The sequence below is a fragment of the Salvia hispanica genome, chromosome 4 (assembly GCF_029641045.1).
Source record: "Salvia hispanica isolate PSC_SH4W2 chromosome 4, Shi_PSC_v1, whole genome shotgun sequence".
NCBI classification, from domain to species: Eukaryota; Viridiplantae; Streptophyta; class Magnoliopsida; order Lamiales; family Lamiaceae; genus Salvia; species Salvia hispanica.
The window spans coordinates 6,543,313-6,561,092 of NC_142695.1; the positions used below are offsets into that span (position 1 = coordinate 6,543,313).

The 17,780-nt window shown below is 40.7% G+C and overlaps 1 non-coding gene across 1 annotated transcript; it reads right to left on the reverse strand.

The window, feature by feature from the left end:
* Positions 1–8,063: 8,063 nt before the first annotated feature.
* Positions 8,064–8,170, reverse strand: LOC148927146 (small nucleolar RNA R71). Its single transcript, XR_016129718.1, has one exon. It is a non-coding gene; the product is annotated as a small nucleolar RNA R71 (small nucleolar RNA).
* Between the last annotated feature and the right edge of the window lie 9,610 nt (positions 8,171–17,780).

A 17,780-nucleotide genomic window follows, 5' to 3' on the forward strand; every position in this document is an offset into this window, starting at 1 on the left:
CCTCTCCCGGCTGTGCTTCAGTAACCACTCAAATCCGATCGAATAGATACAAGCGCGGAAGTCCTCGTCACATGCAATCATTTTAAGCTCTCTGGGGCTATACTGCTTCCCAGGCTTAGCCATCTTCCCGGCGCTACATCTTTCCTTGTACACCGTGGTCCTTTTCTGATCGTCGAACTGCCTCTTCGCCTCTAGCAGCTCCTTAGTCAGCCAAACTTCCGGCCGTCCTGGAATAAACTCTTCTACAGCTTCTTCAGATTCATAGTCGGGTTCATTGGTAGGCTCGTCTTGTTCCTCGGCAGAGGGATCTTCGGTCACTGGGGAAAGGGTCTCCTCAACCTCCTTGGCGGAGGGAGCTTTCCTTGACCGGGTAGATGAGGTCGCCGCTGCCTTTCCTTTTCTCGCCCTCTCCATGGCCAGGCGACGTTCCTCTGCTTCCGTAGCATCAGGAACTAAGTCATCAACTTCGTCGAGCAGACTCCTCCTGGTTCGTCTCCTCTCTGCCCTCTTGTCTATCTGGGGTTCGTCTTCCTCCTGATCATCCACCAGGTCCAAAATCAAGTTCAGCCCTCCCTCAGCGGGCTCCGGTACTCCAGTCGCATGTAGATTTGTTTCTTCCATCATTTTTTCCGGGGTTTCCCCCTCATCATCCACCATCGGGGTTGCCCCCTCAATATAAATGGGGTTTTCCCCCCTGACATCACTTGGGGTTGCCCCCTCTTCCATGGGTTCAGGGGTCGCACCCCTGAAATCAGTTGGGGTCTCATCCCCAGTTTCCATAGCGGTTTCCCCCTCAGTTACCTCTTCCACAACAGGGGTTTCCCCCTCAACAGTACTCACCACAACAGGGGTTTCCCCCTCCACAACGTCATCTATAACAGGGGTTTCCCCCTCACCATCTTCCTTACCCTCAGAACTAGGGTTTTCGTCACCTTGCTGCTTGGTCTCCACCTCTGCTCCGCTGTTCGTCTACCCACCATCCTCCGGCCGTTCGTGCACTGGCTCTTCTTTTTTCGCCTCCCGTGAAGCGGTTTCTGCATGTTGAGATCCAGAGTCTCGAGGCCCCTCTTCATGGAGAACTGCCGGTTGTGCCGCCGAATCCGCCGAAATCGTCAGTGATGGTATGACCGCCACGGATGTCATTAGGCTACGGAGAACAGAGCGTATACTTCTTTTGCTTTCTCGACGCTCCCCAATTTCTGCGTCAATTCTGCCAACAGGGCTGCGTCGTACACCGTTTGCTGCGAACTTCCGGTGAGTTGGGTTGAATCCATTACTGCAGATCTGAAATTAGACAAAAACTGGGTCGAATTTTGGTTAGGGTTTGTGTTCTAGAGAGAGAACGAAAGTAGAGAGAAGAGAGAGTAATTTCGGGTTTTTTTTCGTCGATTGGGATTATTGGAGAGAGAGGCGACTGTTGCCTTTTCTGATGAAAAGATGGTGCGGTTGCAGGCGTGATGTAAGCAACCGTACAACTCCCACAAATATCGACCAGATTTTGAAATTCAAATTATCTCCATCCCTCCTTGACTTCTTCCTCCAGGTTTCCTTCCTCTAGCTGATTTCCCTGACCATGACCCTATAAAAAAAAATTTGAAGACGTCAAACTCCTAGGTCAAGGTTAGAATGTAAGGCATCAGTTCCCTTCGGAGTCTGGTGCTTTGAAAATATTTTTGGAAGATTTTAAATTGTATATACTCCATTTTTTTTGGATTTTCTTTAGTTAGCAAAGCAATTAAACTATTTACACATTCCCTTTGAGTATCCTTGAGATCCCTTGGTTCAGCACATATTTTCAAAAATGTCAACCATTTACCTGACCCAGGAATTCATCGAGAATACCTCCTCGTCCGTCTAGGCGATAGTAGAGAGTGCGTGTAGTGGAACTTCATCCACCACACACAGCTCAGAATTATCCCTATAGACTTTCACTCTATGACCATTAACAAGAAAAGGGACAGAGTTAGAGGCACTTCCCTGGATCTCCATTGCTCCGTTTGCGCGGCGGCCGACGATGGTATATGGGCCGATCCATTTAGACTTCAATTACTCTGGCATCAGCTTGAGCCGGGATTGGAAAAGGAGCACCTTCTGTCCCACATGAAGTTCCTTGACCCGGAGATTCTTGTCATGCCATAACTTAGTCCTTTCTTTGTACCACATGGCAGACTCAAATGACTCCAGCCTAAGTTCCTCCAGTTCTTGTAACTGTAACTTCCTCTCTTCTTCGCAAGCTGTAGGTTTCATGTTCAACTCTTTCACTGCCCAGTACGCCTTGTGCTCAATACCCACAGGTAAGTGGCACATCTTGCCAAATACAAGCCTGTAAGGCGACATTCCAATAGACGTTTTAAAAGCAGTTCTGTAGGCCCACAATGCGTCACCGAGCCTCTTGCTCCAGTCCTTCCTTGACGGATTAACTGTCATCTCCAATATCGCCTTGATCTCGCGATTAGAAATCTCTGCTTGGCCATTAGACTGAGGGTGGTACGGAGTCGACACTCTATGGTGAACACCATATTTCTTCATCAGAGGCTCGATGGTACGATTACAGAAATGAGTTCCTTGATCTGAGACGATGGCTCGGGGAACTCCATATCTGTTGAAAATGTTGGCCTTCAGAAATTTTGCCACCTCCTTTGATTCACATGTTGTGGTGGCCTTAGCTTCTATCCACTTAGACACATAGTCTACTGCAACCAATATATAAGTGTTTCCACAGGATGATGGGAACAGACCCATGAAGTCCATTCCCCATACATCGAAAATTTCGCACACGATCACCGGGACCTGAGGCATCTCGTCCCTCCTTGAAATTCTCCCTGTCTGTTGGCATCTCTCGCAACACTGGCAAAACTCAAAGGCATCCTTATTTAATGTCGGCCAATAAAAACCGCTGTCCAGAACCTTCCTTGCTGTCTTCCTTAGTCCAAAGTGACCTCCACATGCCAAAGTGTGGCAATGAATTATCACATCTTTTTGTTCCCATTCGGGAATGCAGCGTCTAATCACTTGATCTGAGCATATTTTCCACAGGTAGGGATCGTCCCAAAAGTAATATTTGGCTTCGCTTTTAATTTTTATCCTCTGGGCCCGGGAAACTTCGTCTGAGCTTGGCACCTCTCCCGTGACCAAGTAGTTGGCTAAGTCAGCAAACCACGGTTCTGCGTTAAGTGTGCGCTTCCCTTTATCAGATTCCCCTAGACCGGTTAAAGCCAAAATTGCTTCCCAGCCAATTGGTCTAGGAAATTTCTCCAGAAAGTACAAATGCTCTTCGGGGAAGACATCGGGTATGACCTCTTCTGTTTCCCCTTGATATATTATGCTCAAGTGATCGGCTACTCTATTCTCCGTTCCTCTTTTGTATTTCCCAATCAAACTCCTGCAAAAGCAACACCCAACGGATTAACATCGGCTTAGACTCTTTCTTAGTCAGTAAGTACTTTATTGTTGCGTGATCCGTGAAGACTATAACCCTCGACCCAAGAAGGTAGGGTCGGAATTTTTCAAATGAGTATACGACAACCAATATTTCCTTCTCCGTGGTGTCATAATTCTTCTGAGCCTGATTCAACGTCTTGGAAGCATAGAACATCACATAACTTTTTCCATCAATCTTCTATCCTAGGACAGCTCCCACAGCAAAATCACTCGCGTCGCACATTATCTCAAAAGGGTGATTCCAGTCTGGCGCCCTGATAATTAGTGCTGATACAAGTCTGTCCTTGAGCAACTGGAATGCCTTCTTGCATCCTTCGTCAAAGACGAATTCCACATCATTGTGCAACAAATGAGTGAGTGGTTGCGCGATTTTCGCGAAATCCTTGATAAACCTCCTATAAAACCCTGCGTGACCTAGGAAGCCTCTAACCTCTTTCTGGTTCGTAGGGAATGGTAGCTTTGATATCACATCTACCTTTGCTTTGTCTACTTGTATTCCTCTCTCAGAAACCACGTGACCCAGGACAATGCCTTCGGTCACCATGAAGTGACATTTTTCGAAATTCAATACTAAATGCTTCTCTTGGCATCTCTTAAACACTAGATCAAAAGGGAAACTGGAGAATGCAAAGAACTTTGGCATTAGCCTTGCCACGGAAGAGCAAAAGGCTATGTGGAAGAAAGTGTCGGCCCGAGAAACGGCACCTTCTAGATATCCCCACGATTTCCCTCTCCAAACTTTGGGGATCATGGAGGATTTTTGGAAGTTGTGCGACGTGGGTGATGGGAATGGCCTCGTCTACATGTTCCAAAGGAAGTGGCCATCGTTTCGAAAGTATACTCTCGAGTTCCTCAGCTCGCTAAAGGTTACTAAGGATCGCCGCCAAAATTATTGACGTGCCAAACTTTGAACGCTGGAAAGCATCTTTGACGTGCGGCGACCGCCGAACAGCTGCGGCGACCGCCGAACAGCTGCGGCGGACCGCCACCTGGGCACAATTTTCCAGCGCGATTTTTCGAAATTCTTCGAATTTTCGCCCTGCTCAACCTCTACGCGAAATTTTTCAGGGTACGTTTTTTTTTTTCAGTAGTATACTCACGTCCCTACCGACTCTACAAACTTATTTTACACTTTGTTGTAAATAAGTTTGGGGGGATGAAGTGGTGGACCGTGAGTTTAGGGTTTTCTTTTTGTTGTTAGTTTGTTTTTGCTTTAATTTTCCAAAAACCCGTAGGAGATTTTTTGTGTTCTAAAAATGTTTTCTTGAATCCATGTCATGAACATAACATGAAGAACTTAGAAACACGCATGCTTAGGGACACATTAGACCGAGTTGCCAATGATATTATATTCCATCTATGTTTAAGTGTGGCTTAACATTTTGATATGATGGTTAGGTGAAAAGGTGCATAATTAGTGAATTGCTTGTTCGCCTTGAATCGTGATTTTACCTTGTGAGATTTGAGCCTTAAATTCTTTCTTGTGTGATTTATCTGTATGCATGTATATGTTTCTAGAACTTGCTCCTAGTCTGCCTAAGTTTACATAGTGTTTAAGTTGATTTAGGAGGATGTTAGGCCGTCTTTTCTTAGCTACTTTTATATCCAAAATTTTCGACCCTCTCAAATTTTTCCTTTGGAGCCAATTTTGAGCCTTTAAGCCTTTTATTTGGAAGCCAAAATAAATGGGGGGACAATTCCTTGGGTTAGTATAGTTTTTGTTATCTTCTTTTGTAAAGGAATTGGAGAGATAAGGAGGAAAGTATAAAAAGTAGTGTGCTTAATATTAAGAAAGTACAAGTTGTGAAATTGAGAAAAACTCTAAATATGTGCTTGATCTTAGGAAAAAAAAAAAGAAAGGATGTGTAAAAAAAAAAAAAAAAAAAAAAAGAAGAAAAAAAAAAAAAAAAATGTGTGAAAGGTTGTGAAAAGAAAATAAAATCAAAGGATTGAAAGTAAATTGAAGGAGAAAAATAAAGTGTTAGAAGTGCCTTAAGTTTTAGAAAAGTGGAGTCATCTTAACTCTACTTGGGATATTTTTATATTTGAGTCACTTTTTAGCCAAATATTCCTCACCTACCAAAGAGCCTACGTTACAACCGAAAAGAAAGACCTTTCGGACTTTTGATGCTTAATCACATTGAGTAGAGGAGGGATTAGACTTTGAGCAAGCCTATGGTAAACTTTGCATGATGCATGATTTGAGTGATTTACACTTTACCTTTATACACTTTGAGAGTGAGAGAAAGAACACTTCCCATCTTTGGAAGTTTGCCACATGTGAGTGCTTGAATTCAAGGTGTTCCACGAGTTAGTAATGAAAGTGCACTATTAAGCCTTGCTTGATTTGATTGTGTTAATCCATGCTTAATCTATTCTTTCATCTTTTGAGGCAATTATGACGTCTAGTCCTTGTGCATTCCGTGCGTCTATTCTTGTGTCTTTAGTGTTTTGTTCGAGGACAAACAAAAATGTAAGTTTGGGGGAGTTGATACGCCCGGATTTTGCACTGTTTTAAGACCATTATTTGGTCCGTTTTTGTTATCAAAATCACTCTACATGTCCATTATTTGCATATTCTATACATTTTGGTATTTTGACGTGTTTTGTGAGAAATGTGCATATTTGAGCCGAAAAGGGGAGTAAAAACGCATAGTCTGCAAATCTGGAGTCAGACGGCGACCAGCGACCGCCGCGAAGTTGTACGGCGACCGCCGGCGCCCGGCGGTCAGAGCTATGTGGCGGCCCGCCTCGGAAATTTACGCTAGGAGAAGAGTCTCGCCCGGCGACCGCCGGAGGACATGTGGCGGTCCGCCACCGAAGGGTCAGAGTCTCTGGACTCCAACGCGGCGACCGCCGGCCAAGGTGCGGCGGCCCGCCGGAGAAAGGCGGCGAATCCGACCAACCCTAGATTTGCTCCAAGATTTACCAAACTTTGAAGATCTTTTCCTTCTAGGATGAGGAATAATCTTCCCCTATAAATAGGACCTCAAGCTTCATCAAAAGGAGTTTTCACACAACAAGAACATTCATAGAGAAAGAGAGTGACTACTTGCAACATTCATAGAGATCAAAAGCTAGAGTACTTCAATTGTGCAAGGAGTTGGAGAAGGATTTCAAGAACATCAAGAACGGCAAGGATTCAACCTACGGGTTTTATTTGCTTTAGTTTTATGTTCAAATTGTTTTCCCTTCAATCTATGTTTTTAGTTTATTCAGTCATGTGTAACTAAACTCATAGGATTCTAGGGATGTGTTAGTAGCAACTTTGGTTATACAATTCCGTTTTCTATTTAATATCCGTTTTGTTTTTACTTTGTTTCTTCCCTAAATTAATCATGATGCTTCATAATTGAGTGACACAATTATGTATGATTCAATACAACTTGCTTCATAACTGTGACAGAGTTCTAGCGAGTTAGATCCACTTAGTAGACACTACAGTTAGCTTCCTTTAAAACGGCACTGTTAATTGAGAGTGAGGACTTTTCAAGGGTCTTAGGAGCTTTTTGGAGTTACGTGTTAGGATTGACAACCCTAATGTTAGTAATCAATGTTTGTATCGCATGAGCATAAGCTAGGTGACTCGTCCTTTCAAAGTATTAACTGTGCTAGGGTATTGTAGTTTGGAATTTGTATAACCATAAAAGTGAAAGCACATCCCTGGAATTCCCCTTATCTCTATACTTTTCTCTCCGTGATTTGCTTGCATTTAGTTGTTTACTGTTTTTAATATTTACTGTTTTCAAAATTTTCCAAAAATTCTTGTTTCTCCAGATAGTAATTGAGTTCTAGTAGAAGATAGACACTTTGTGTATATCTTCCCCGTGTTCGATACCCGGTACTAACCTTTTGCTATACTATACCTACTCTGTATACTTGCAGGTATTTATAGTGCAAATAAAAAGTGCATCATGTTTTTGGCGCCGTTGCCGGGGAAGACAATTCACTTTGGAGTGATATCTTCAAACGATAATTTTACTACTTTGGATTTTTATTGCTTTTTGTTTTATTTATTTATTTTTTTTTTTTATTTCGAGTCTTGCAGGTTTTGTATGCGAACGCGTTCTGGGAAGTACATCTTAGAGCCGCTTGATTTAGAACTTGAAAGAACTCGTAGAATAATAAGAAGTGAAAAAGGATCAGGAACAATGGGTGACCGAACAGATATTGAGAAGCTGCAGGAGATGGTGAAGTTGCTGATGGATGAGAGAGATGCGGAGAGAGCAGCCCGAGAAGCCATGGAAAAGAAGAACAGAGAAACATTACCTGTGATGAACATGTTCAATCATGGGAATATGATCACTTTTCCTAACGGCCCTCGTATTGATGCTAACAATTTTGAGTTACGCATGCCCCTTATCCAAAGGGTCGAGCAAACTCCTTTTGCAGGTAGGGCGACTGAAGATGCTAACCGCCATCTCTCCAAATTCGTGGAAATCGCAAACACTTTGAAATTAAATGGTGTCGACGACGATGCCATACGGGTAAGACTTTTTCCATTCTCATTGATTGATTCTGCTAAGGAGTGGTTTGAGTGTATGCCACCAGAAAAGGTCTCCACATGGAAGGACATCGTAGCTACCTTCCTCGACAAATACTACCCGCCAGGCACTATTTTGAAGCTCAAAAGTGAGATCTTTCAGTTCACACAAGGCCATGACGAGCCCCTCTATGAGGCATTTGCTCGTTTCAAAGCTCTTCTTCGAAAGTGCCCAAACCATGGTTTTTCCATAGACCATCAGGTAGGAATCCTCTATAATGGATTTAACGAGAAAATATGTGCTATGCTTGATTCAGGGGCAAATGGGGGATTTCTAAGAAAGACAGGAGAGGATGCCATGGCGGTGATCGAGGAGTTCGCCACCAACAGTCGGGGGTGGTCTAAGGAAAGGCATGCCACGAGAAGAGTAGCAGCCATAGAAGAGGCCGAAGAAAGTTCTTTTGCTAAGGAGTTAGCAGAACTTAGAGTCAGGATTGATCAAATGGACATCTCGAGGAAGGAAGATCCAATTCCGGCAACTTCCATAGTGGCAGTCAATGCACCCGAAATTGCCATATCAACTGTGGAAGAAATAAACTACGTGCAAGGAGGCGGTCCCAGAAACTACAATAACAATTATCGCCCTAATCAGGGGGGCGGCAATTTCAATAATTATAATGGGAACCGTCCGCACCCAAATCTTTCTTATTCTAACAATAATTACTTGCAACCCCCTGCAGGATTTAATGTTAGCAAAGGAGGAGTGGTTGAGCCGATGAAGAAGGAAGACAAGTATGAACAAGGAATCACGAAGATCTTGGAAGTAATTACACAAGATAGGAAGATTAATGACACCAAGATCGGAGTGGTCGAAGCAAGGATAAACAACCTCGAGCAAGGAATGAACACAATCTCGGCAGCTGTAACCAATATTACCACTCAAATGGAGCAAATTCAGAAGAAGTTAGATGAGGATAGAGCAAAGGCAGCAGCAAGAGTGGATGATATTAACAAGAAATGGGTGGCAAAGCAGAAATCTGGGGACTGCCCAGATGCCGGCGGACCGCCGCAGACCCCGCAGCGGCCCGCCACTGAGACGGCAGAGACACCAACCAGGCAGGACTGCCCAGTCGCCGGCGGACCGCCGCACACCCCGCAGCGGCCCGCCACAGAGAAGGCAGAATCGTCCACTAAGCAGGAGCTTGTGCGGCACAACGGGATTGTACTCCCTTTTCAGCCAAAGAGGAAGTTCAAGCTTGAAGAGCAGTTCAAGCATTTCCTTAACATGTTTTGCAAGGTCCATACTAACATTCCTCTTGTTGAATCGTTGCAGGAAATACCAAAGTATGCAAAGCTACTAAGGGAGGCGGTAATGAGGAAGAAAAAGCCGACTAAAGCCGACCTTAAGCTACCGCATCATTGCAGCGAGATCATCCAAAAGGAACGGGCAGTGAAGCAAAGAGATCCGGGCCAGTTCATCATTAGGTGCCGAATTGGAGAAGGGAAGGTTGACAAAGCACTGTGCGACTTAGGATCGTCCATCAATCTCATGCCACTGAAGTACTACGAAAAGCTCAACATCGGGCCACTCAAATCTTCAGATGTAACACTCAGGTTGGCCGATAACTCGTCCATCAAGACTGTAGGTATGATTGAGGATGTCTTAGTTAAAGTTGATGATTTTATTTTTCCTGCCGACTTTATTGTGCTTGACATAAAGTAGACAAGAACGTCCCTCTAATCTTAGGGAGAGATTTTCTTGCCACTTGCAAAGCTTTGATTGATGTAGGTCGTGGCGAGATCACAATCAGTGATAATCATGGTCAATCCACCTATAAGATCGAGAGCGAGATGCTAAAGTTTGAGGAGGCAAAGCGGGCAAAAATGGAACAACAGTGCAGAGCAGTCATGGCTACCGACTTGACCAAGTCCAAAGATCCCTTTGAAGCGGAGGATCCTTCTACCTCCACTATCTACATTGTCAAAGAGGTAAGACACTCTTCTAAAAAGGGTGATGCTAATTCTTCTACATCTGCTCCACAGAAGAAGAAACAGAAAAGAAAGAAAACACCCAAAGAGGACCCCGAGATATACGTCATCAAAACCAAAGAGGGGAAGTACAAGTGGTGGAAGAAGCTAGGGACCAAATTGCTCCCTATGCCAATTTTCAACACTCGAGTTATTGATCCGCCCAACTAGTGGGCCACTTCAAGTCGAGCTAACGACTTTAACAAAAGCGCTTATTGGGAGGCAACCCAATTTTCTTTTATTTTTTTTATTTTCTCGTTTTTTTTTATGTTCTGTTAAAAAAAAAAAAAAAAAAAAAAAAAAAAAAAAAAAAAAAAAAATTGGTGGCGGTCGCCGCACTTAAAGCACGGCGGTCGCCACACGTGTGTTAACATGTGCAGGAAGAATCGGGCCTAGGGCAGGCTTAGGGCGGGCCAGAGTAACCGCTGCACGGGCCGCGGCGGCCCGCCAGGAGTGCTGTTTACGAAGGCCCATGTGGCGGCCCGCCACGAGAGACGCGGCGGTCGCCACACGCAGTCCAGAGACGGGATTTCCACCATAAAAGGTATGTTTTCCATTCCTTTTCACATTCCTTCTCAAATTCCTTCCTTGCACACAACCCCCACCTATATAAATCACCAAATTCACACACCCACACTATCATTCTCTCAATTCTCTCAAAGTCTAGAGCTCTTCTTCTACAAATTCTCTCCACAAAAAGGTATGAATCCTAACTCAATTTCTGGGTTTTTCTTTACTTCTTCCATGGATTGTGCTTTATTTTGGGTGAATTGTTCGGTAGAATCTCTTAATTCATGATGGGGGATGATTATGTGTATGAATTTTTGAATTCTATGGTTTAAAATTTGTTTGGTTGGTGATTATTAAGTTGTGAATGATGATTCTCTCTTGGTTTTTAGAGTTTAAAAATAGCAATCATGTTCATAGCATTGTGAGGCTATTATTACTTCCATGAATTGCAATATTTGTGATTTTGTAGAGATTGTTGGTTTTTATGGATATTTGGTTGATACGTCTCTGCATGGGGGATGAATTCACGTTGGGGGATGATTTTTGTGTCCTAATTTGGTTGTTTTTGCTTAAAATGTTATTATGCTAAAAATTGGGATGCTATTTTACCCAAGCTTGCATATAAGTTCTTATCTCTTGATTTTTACTTGGTTGAATGCAAGTTTGGGGGAACTTTTGATCTCTTACTTGTTGATGCTCTTTTAAGAGTGTAATTTCTTTTGTAGGATAATGGGATCAAAAGGGAAACCGGAGAATGCAAAGAACTTTGGCATTAGCCTTGCCACGGAAGAGCAAAAGGCTATGTGGAAGAAAGTGTCGGCCCGAGAAACGGCACCTTCTAGATATCCCCACGATTTCCCTCTCCAAACTTTGGGGATCATGGAGGATTTTTGGAAGTTGTGCGACGTGGGTGATGGGAATGGCCTCGTCTACATGTTCCAAAGGAAGTGGCCATCGTTTCGAAAGTATACTCTCGAGTTCCTCAGCTCGCTAAAGGTTACTAAGGATCGCCGCCAAAATTATTGACGTGCCAAACTTTGAACGCTGGAAAGCATCTTTGACGTGCGGCGACCGCCGAACAGCTGCGGCGGACCGCCACCTGGGCACAATTTTCCAGCGCGATTTTTCGAAATTCTTCGAATTTTCACCCCGCTCAACCTCTACGCGAAATTTTTCAGGGTACGTTTTTTTTTTTCAGTAGTATACTCACGTCCCTACCGACTCTACAAACTTATTTTACACTTTGTTGTAAATAAGTTTGGGGGGATGAAGTGGTGGACCGTGAGTTTAGGGTTTTCTTTTTGTTGTTAGTTTGTTTTTGCTTTAATTTTCCAAAAACCCGTAGGAGATTTTTTGTGTTCTAAAAATGTTTTCTTGAATCCATGTCATGAACATAACATGAAGAACTTAAAAACAAGCATGCTTAGGGACACATTAGACCGAGTTGCCAATGATATTATATTCCATCTATGTTTAAGTGTGCCTTAACATTTTGATATGATGGTTAGGTGAAAAGGTGCATAATTAGTGAATTGCTTGTTCGCCTTGAATCGTGATTTTACCTTGTGAGATTTGAGCCTTAAATTCTTTCTTGTGTGATTTATCTGTATGCATGTATATGTTTCTAGAACTTGCTCCTAGTCTGCCTAAGTTTACATAGTATTTAAGTTGATTTAGGAGGATGTTAGGCCGTCTTTTCTTAGCTACTTTTATATCCAAAATTTTCGACCCTCTCAAATTTTTCCTTTGGAGCCAATTTTGAGCCTTTAAGCCTTTTATTTGGAAGCCAAAATAAATGGGGGGACAATTCCTTGGGTTAGTATAGTTTTTGTTATCTTCTTTTGTAAAGGAATTGGAGAGATAAGGAGGAAAGTATAAAAAGTAGTGTGCTTAATATTAAGAAAGTACAAGTTGTGAAATTGAGAAAAACTCTAAATATGTGCTTGATCTTAGGAAAAAAAAAAGAAAGAATGTGTAAAAAAAAAAAAAAAAAAAAAAAGAAGAAAAAAAAAAAGAAAAAAAATGTGTGAAAGGTTGTGAAAAGAAAATAAAATCAAAGGATTGAAAGTAAATTGAAGGAGAAAAATAAAGTGTTAGAAGTGCCTTAAGTTTTAGAAAAGTGGAGTCATCTTAACTCTACTTGGGATATTTTTATATTTGAGTCACTTTTTAGCCAAATATTCCTCACCTACCAAAGAGCCTACGTTACAACCGAAAAGAAAGACCTTTCGGACTTTTGATGCTTAATCACATTGAGTAGAGGAGGGATTAGACTTTGAGCAAGCCTATGGTAAACTTTGCATGATGCATGATTTGAGTGATTTACACTTTACCTTTATACACTTTGAGAGTGAGAGAAAGAACACTTCCCATCTTTGGAAGTTTGCCACATGTGAGTGCTTGAATTCAAGGTGTTCCACGAGTTAGTAATGAAAGTGCACTATTAAGCCTTGCTTGATTTGATTGTGTTAATCCATGCTTAATCTATTCTTTCATCTTTTGAGGCAATTATGACGTCTAGTCCTTGTGCATTCCGTGCGTCTATTCTTGTGTCTTTAGTGTTTTGTTCGAGGACAAACAAAAATGTAAGTTTGGGGGAGTTGATACGCCCGGATTTTGCACTGTTTTAAGGCCATTATTTGGTCCGTTTTTGTTATCAAAATCACTCTACATGTCCATTATTTGCATATTCTATACATTTTGGTATTTTGACGTGTTTTGTGAGAAATGTGCATATTTGAGCCGAAAAGGGGAGTAAAAACGCATAGTCTGCAAATCTGGAGTCAGACGGCGACCAGCGACCGCCGCGAAGTTGTACGGCGACCGCCGGCGCCCGGCGGTCAGAGCTATGTGGCGGCCCGCCTCGGAAATTTACGCTAGGAGAAGAGTCTCGCCCGGCGACCGCCGGAGGACATGTGGCGGTCCGCCACCGAAGGGTCAGAGTCTCTGGACTCCAACGCGGCGACCGCCGGCCAAGGTGCGGCGGCCCGCCGGAGAAAGGCGGCGAATCCGACCAACCCTAGATTTGCTCCAAGATTTACCAAACTTTGAAGATCTTTTCCTTCTAGGATGAGGAATAATCTTCCCCTATAAATAGGACCTCAAGCTTCATCAAAAGGAGTTTTCACACAACAAGAACATTCATAGAGAAAGAGAGTGACTACTTGCAACATTCATAGAGATCAAAAGCTAGAGTACTTCAATTGTGCAAGGAGTTGGAGAAGGATTTCAAGAACATCAAGAACGACAAGGATTCAACCTACGGGTTTTATTTGCTTTAGTTTTATGTTCAAATTGTTTTCCCTTCAATCTATGTTTTTAGTTTATTCAGTCATGTGTAACTAAACTCATAGGATTCTAGGGATGTGTTAGTAGCAACTTTGGTTATACAATTCCGTTTTCTATTTAATATCCGTTTTGTTTTTACTTTGTTTCTTCCCTAAGTTAATCATGATGCTTCATAATTGAGTGACACAATTATGTATGATTCAATACAACTTGCTTCATAACTGTGACAGAGTTCTAGCGAGTTAGATCCACTTAGTAGACACTACAGTTAGCTTCCTTTAAAACGGCACTGTTAATTGAGAGTGAGGACTTTTCAAGGGTCTTAGGAGCTTTTTGGAGTTACGTGTTAGGATTGACAACCCTAATGTTAGTAATCAACGTTTGTATCGCATGAGCATAAGCTAGGTGACTCGTCCTTTCAAAGTATTAACTGTGCTAGGGTATTGTAGTTTGGAATTTGTATAACCATAAAAGTGAAAGCACATCCCTGGAATTCCCCTTATCTCTATACTTTTCTCTCCGTGATTTGCTTGCATTTAGTTGTTTACTGTTTTTAATATTTACTGTTTTCAAAATTTTCCAAAAATTCTTGTTTCTCCAGATAGTAATTGAGTTCTAGTAGAAGATAGACACTTTGTGTACATCTTCCCCGTGTTCGATACCCGGTACTAACCTTTTGCTATACTATACCTACTCTGTATACTTGCAGGTATTTATAGTGCAAATAAAAAGTGCATCATGTATCCATCAAGGATATAAAAATATTGCTTGCCAGCCAATCTTTCTAGCATCTGATCAATGAAAGGTAGGGGAAAGTGATCCTTCTTTGTGGCCTCGTTCAGCTTCCTGTAATCGATACACATCCTCCAACCCGTCACCAGCCTAGTGGGCACCAGCTCGTTCTTTTCATTCTTAACAACCTGTATTCCAGACTTTTTAGGTACCATATGGACAGGACTGACCCACTCGCGGTCCGGAATGGAGTAGATGATCCCTAAAGCAATCAATTTTAACACCTCCTTTAGGACTTCCTCTCGCATGTTCGGATTCAGTTTTCGTTGTGCATCTCGATGAGCTTTCGCACCTTCTTCTAGACGAATGTGGTGCATACAAAGATTTGGACTGATTCCTACCAAATCCGAGAGAGTCCACCCTATTGCTTTCTTGTTTCTTTTGATGACTTCCAACAACCCCTTCTCCTGCTCCTTGGTCAGGTTACTGTTGACTATTACTGGGAATGTCTCATTCTCCTCCAAGTAAGCATACTTGAGGCCTGGCGTAAGTGTCTTCAGTTCCTTCTTTGTTCCATTCGTCTCCTGGGGCAAGGGATTTTTTTCTGCAATATCTGGTAATGCCTCCTTCCCAGACCCAGGAGAATTCTCCAGACTAGCCACGTGAGCTGATCCCTTTGATTTGGCTGACTCGGGACTTCTGCAACACTCCATGATGGCCTCCGTGAGTTCCTCATCTGTCAACTTCGTTGTGTTCATTGCTGCACACCATCCTACAACTTCTCTGTCAATTGAATGGCTCAACTCCGAGTTGTCAATTTGTTCTTGTATCAATTCCGTCTCAAGATTTTCTTGGACCAGGGGGTTAATAACATCAATAGCATACAGATTCTCAACATCTAAAGGCCTTTTCATCCCCTCATCTATGCTAAAATTTAACTTTTTTTTACATTGCAATATGACTTATGAGACTTTAACAAAATTTGGAAGTAAATTACAACCTCTTCTATTGTGACAAAATTTTGAAGTAAATTTCAATTTCTTCTATTGGGACAAAATTTGAAAGTAAATTACAATTTCTTCTATTGTTAATTAAAAATATAATAAAAATTAAAATTATTTATGGTTTTAACTTTTAACTTGTTATCTATTTTATTATTATTATTATTATTATTATTATTATTATTATTATTATTATTATTATTATACTCATATTTACAAGTAATACATATATTTTTTAGGCTCTTTAATAGACTTAAACTTTAAATGATCTAAAATTTGAAAATCTTTCTCTAATAATAAGTGAAAGGTTATCTTATTTTTAAAATAGCAGTATTGCTTAAGCACTTGTTAACTTTGAGAGATCTTATTTATAAAAATATATTTAGAAAATTTATTGAATTTGAGATATTATAAATATAAGTAACTGATAGTACACATATTAAAATAGACTTTTTTGACATTACAAATTTGCAATATGAGACTTTGACAAAATTTGGAAGTAAATTACGGATTCTTCTATTGTGACAAAGTTTAAAAGTAAATTACAATTTCTTTTATTATTAATTAAAAATATAATTGAAATTAAAATTGTTTATGGTTTTAACTTTTAACTTTTCATATACTATTATAATAATAATAATAATAATACTACTACTAATAATAATAATAATAATAGTAATAATAATAATAATAATAATAATAATTATTATTATTATTATTATTATTGTTATTATTATTATTATTATTATTATTATTATTATTATTATTATTATTATTATTATTATTATTATTATACTCCTATTTACAAGTAATACATAAATTGTTTAGGCACTTTAAAAGACATAAACTTTACATGATCTATAATTTAAAAACTTTTCTCCAATAATAAGTGAAGGGTTATTCTATATTTAACATAGTAATGCTTAAGCACTTTATTGACCTCGAGATATAAATTTATAAGTATAATACTATAATTGCTAGTGACATAAATTAAAATGGATTTTTTTGACATTACAATACGAGACTTTGACAAAATTTAGATATAAATTACAAGTTCTTCCATTGTGACAAAGTTTGAAAGTAAATTATAATTTCTTCTAGTATTAAATAAACATATAATTGAAATTAAAATTGAATTTAATTCGGTTATTGGTTATAACCGACGGGTATCGGTTATAACCGATAACCGACTTAGAGCAAAAACGTATAACCGGTACCGAACCGACAACCGTAAATATCGGTTATTGGTTAACCGATAACCGACCGGTTTCAGTTCGTTTCTCGGTTAACCGATTAACCGAAAACCATTTACCCACCCCTAATTGAGATTGCTTTCATACAATGCAATGGAATATTGCGAATGTTTGAATGCCAAGAAACCCCGCCAAATACACGGCTTTTCTTGTCTTCCTAATTTTAATGATTTTACATTAATTTAAGAGTATGACTATTTTAACATTTTTGTTCAGAACATTATCTTTCAAATTATTTGATCCGAATAAATGAAAATTGATCGGATTTGGTCTATTTGAGATTAGCATTTCTAATTAATATATTAATTACTTTGTAAACAATAAGTCCAGCTTTTTTTAACCGCAAACGTCATCTTCTTCTTACATTTCTTAGATATGAAAATGAAACCTCACACTCCAAATTGAAATTTGCAAACATTGGAGATTCAAATACTTGGCAGCCACAGCAAAGGCTTGGCAGTGATTGCTCTGTATCCCTCCAATAGTAATAATGCAATCAGTACCCTGCGCCACCACCTCAGCCAGCAAGAATTCGAATTTCCTGACCTAGTTGCCATTCAATTGCATTCCTGAATGATCATCGCAGAACAACAAATTTCAAGCATCAGAAAACATACTCTAAATAATCTCATCTAGAATAAAAATCGCCAAACAAGAGCCAAGAGGTCAAATATATCCACCGCCAAATTGAAATCTGCAAATATTGGATTCTAATGTACAAACATTTGACGGAACCGGTCAAACTTCATCTTCTTCTTTCATTACCATGGTCACCCCATGGCTGCTGCCGCCATAACCACTGCCTCCGTAGCCACCGCCGCCTCCGCCACCGCTGCCGGAGGCTGAGCCTCGTTGACAGTGATGCTGCAGCCGTCCAATTCCTGGTTGTTTCAATTTGGAGTGTGAGATTTCAGATCTAAGAAATAGAAGAAAGAAGATGAAGTGTGCTGGAATTATTATTTACAATAATATGAAAAAATAAAGGTCAATTTTGGTCCTAAACATATGGTCAATATACGAATTTGGTTCAAAACATTCATTTTT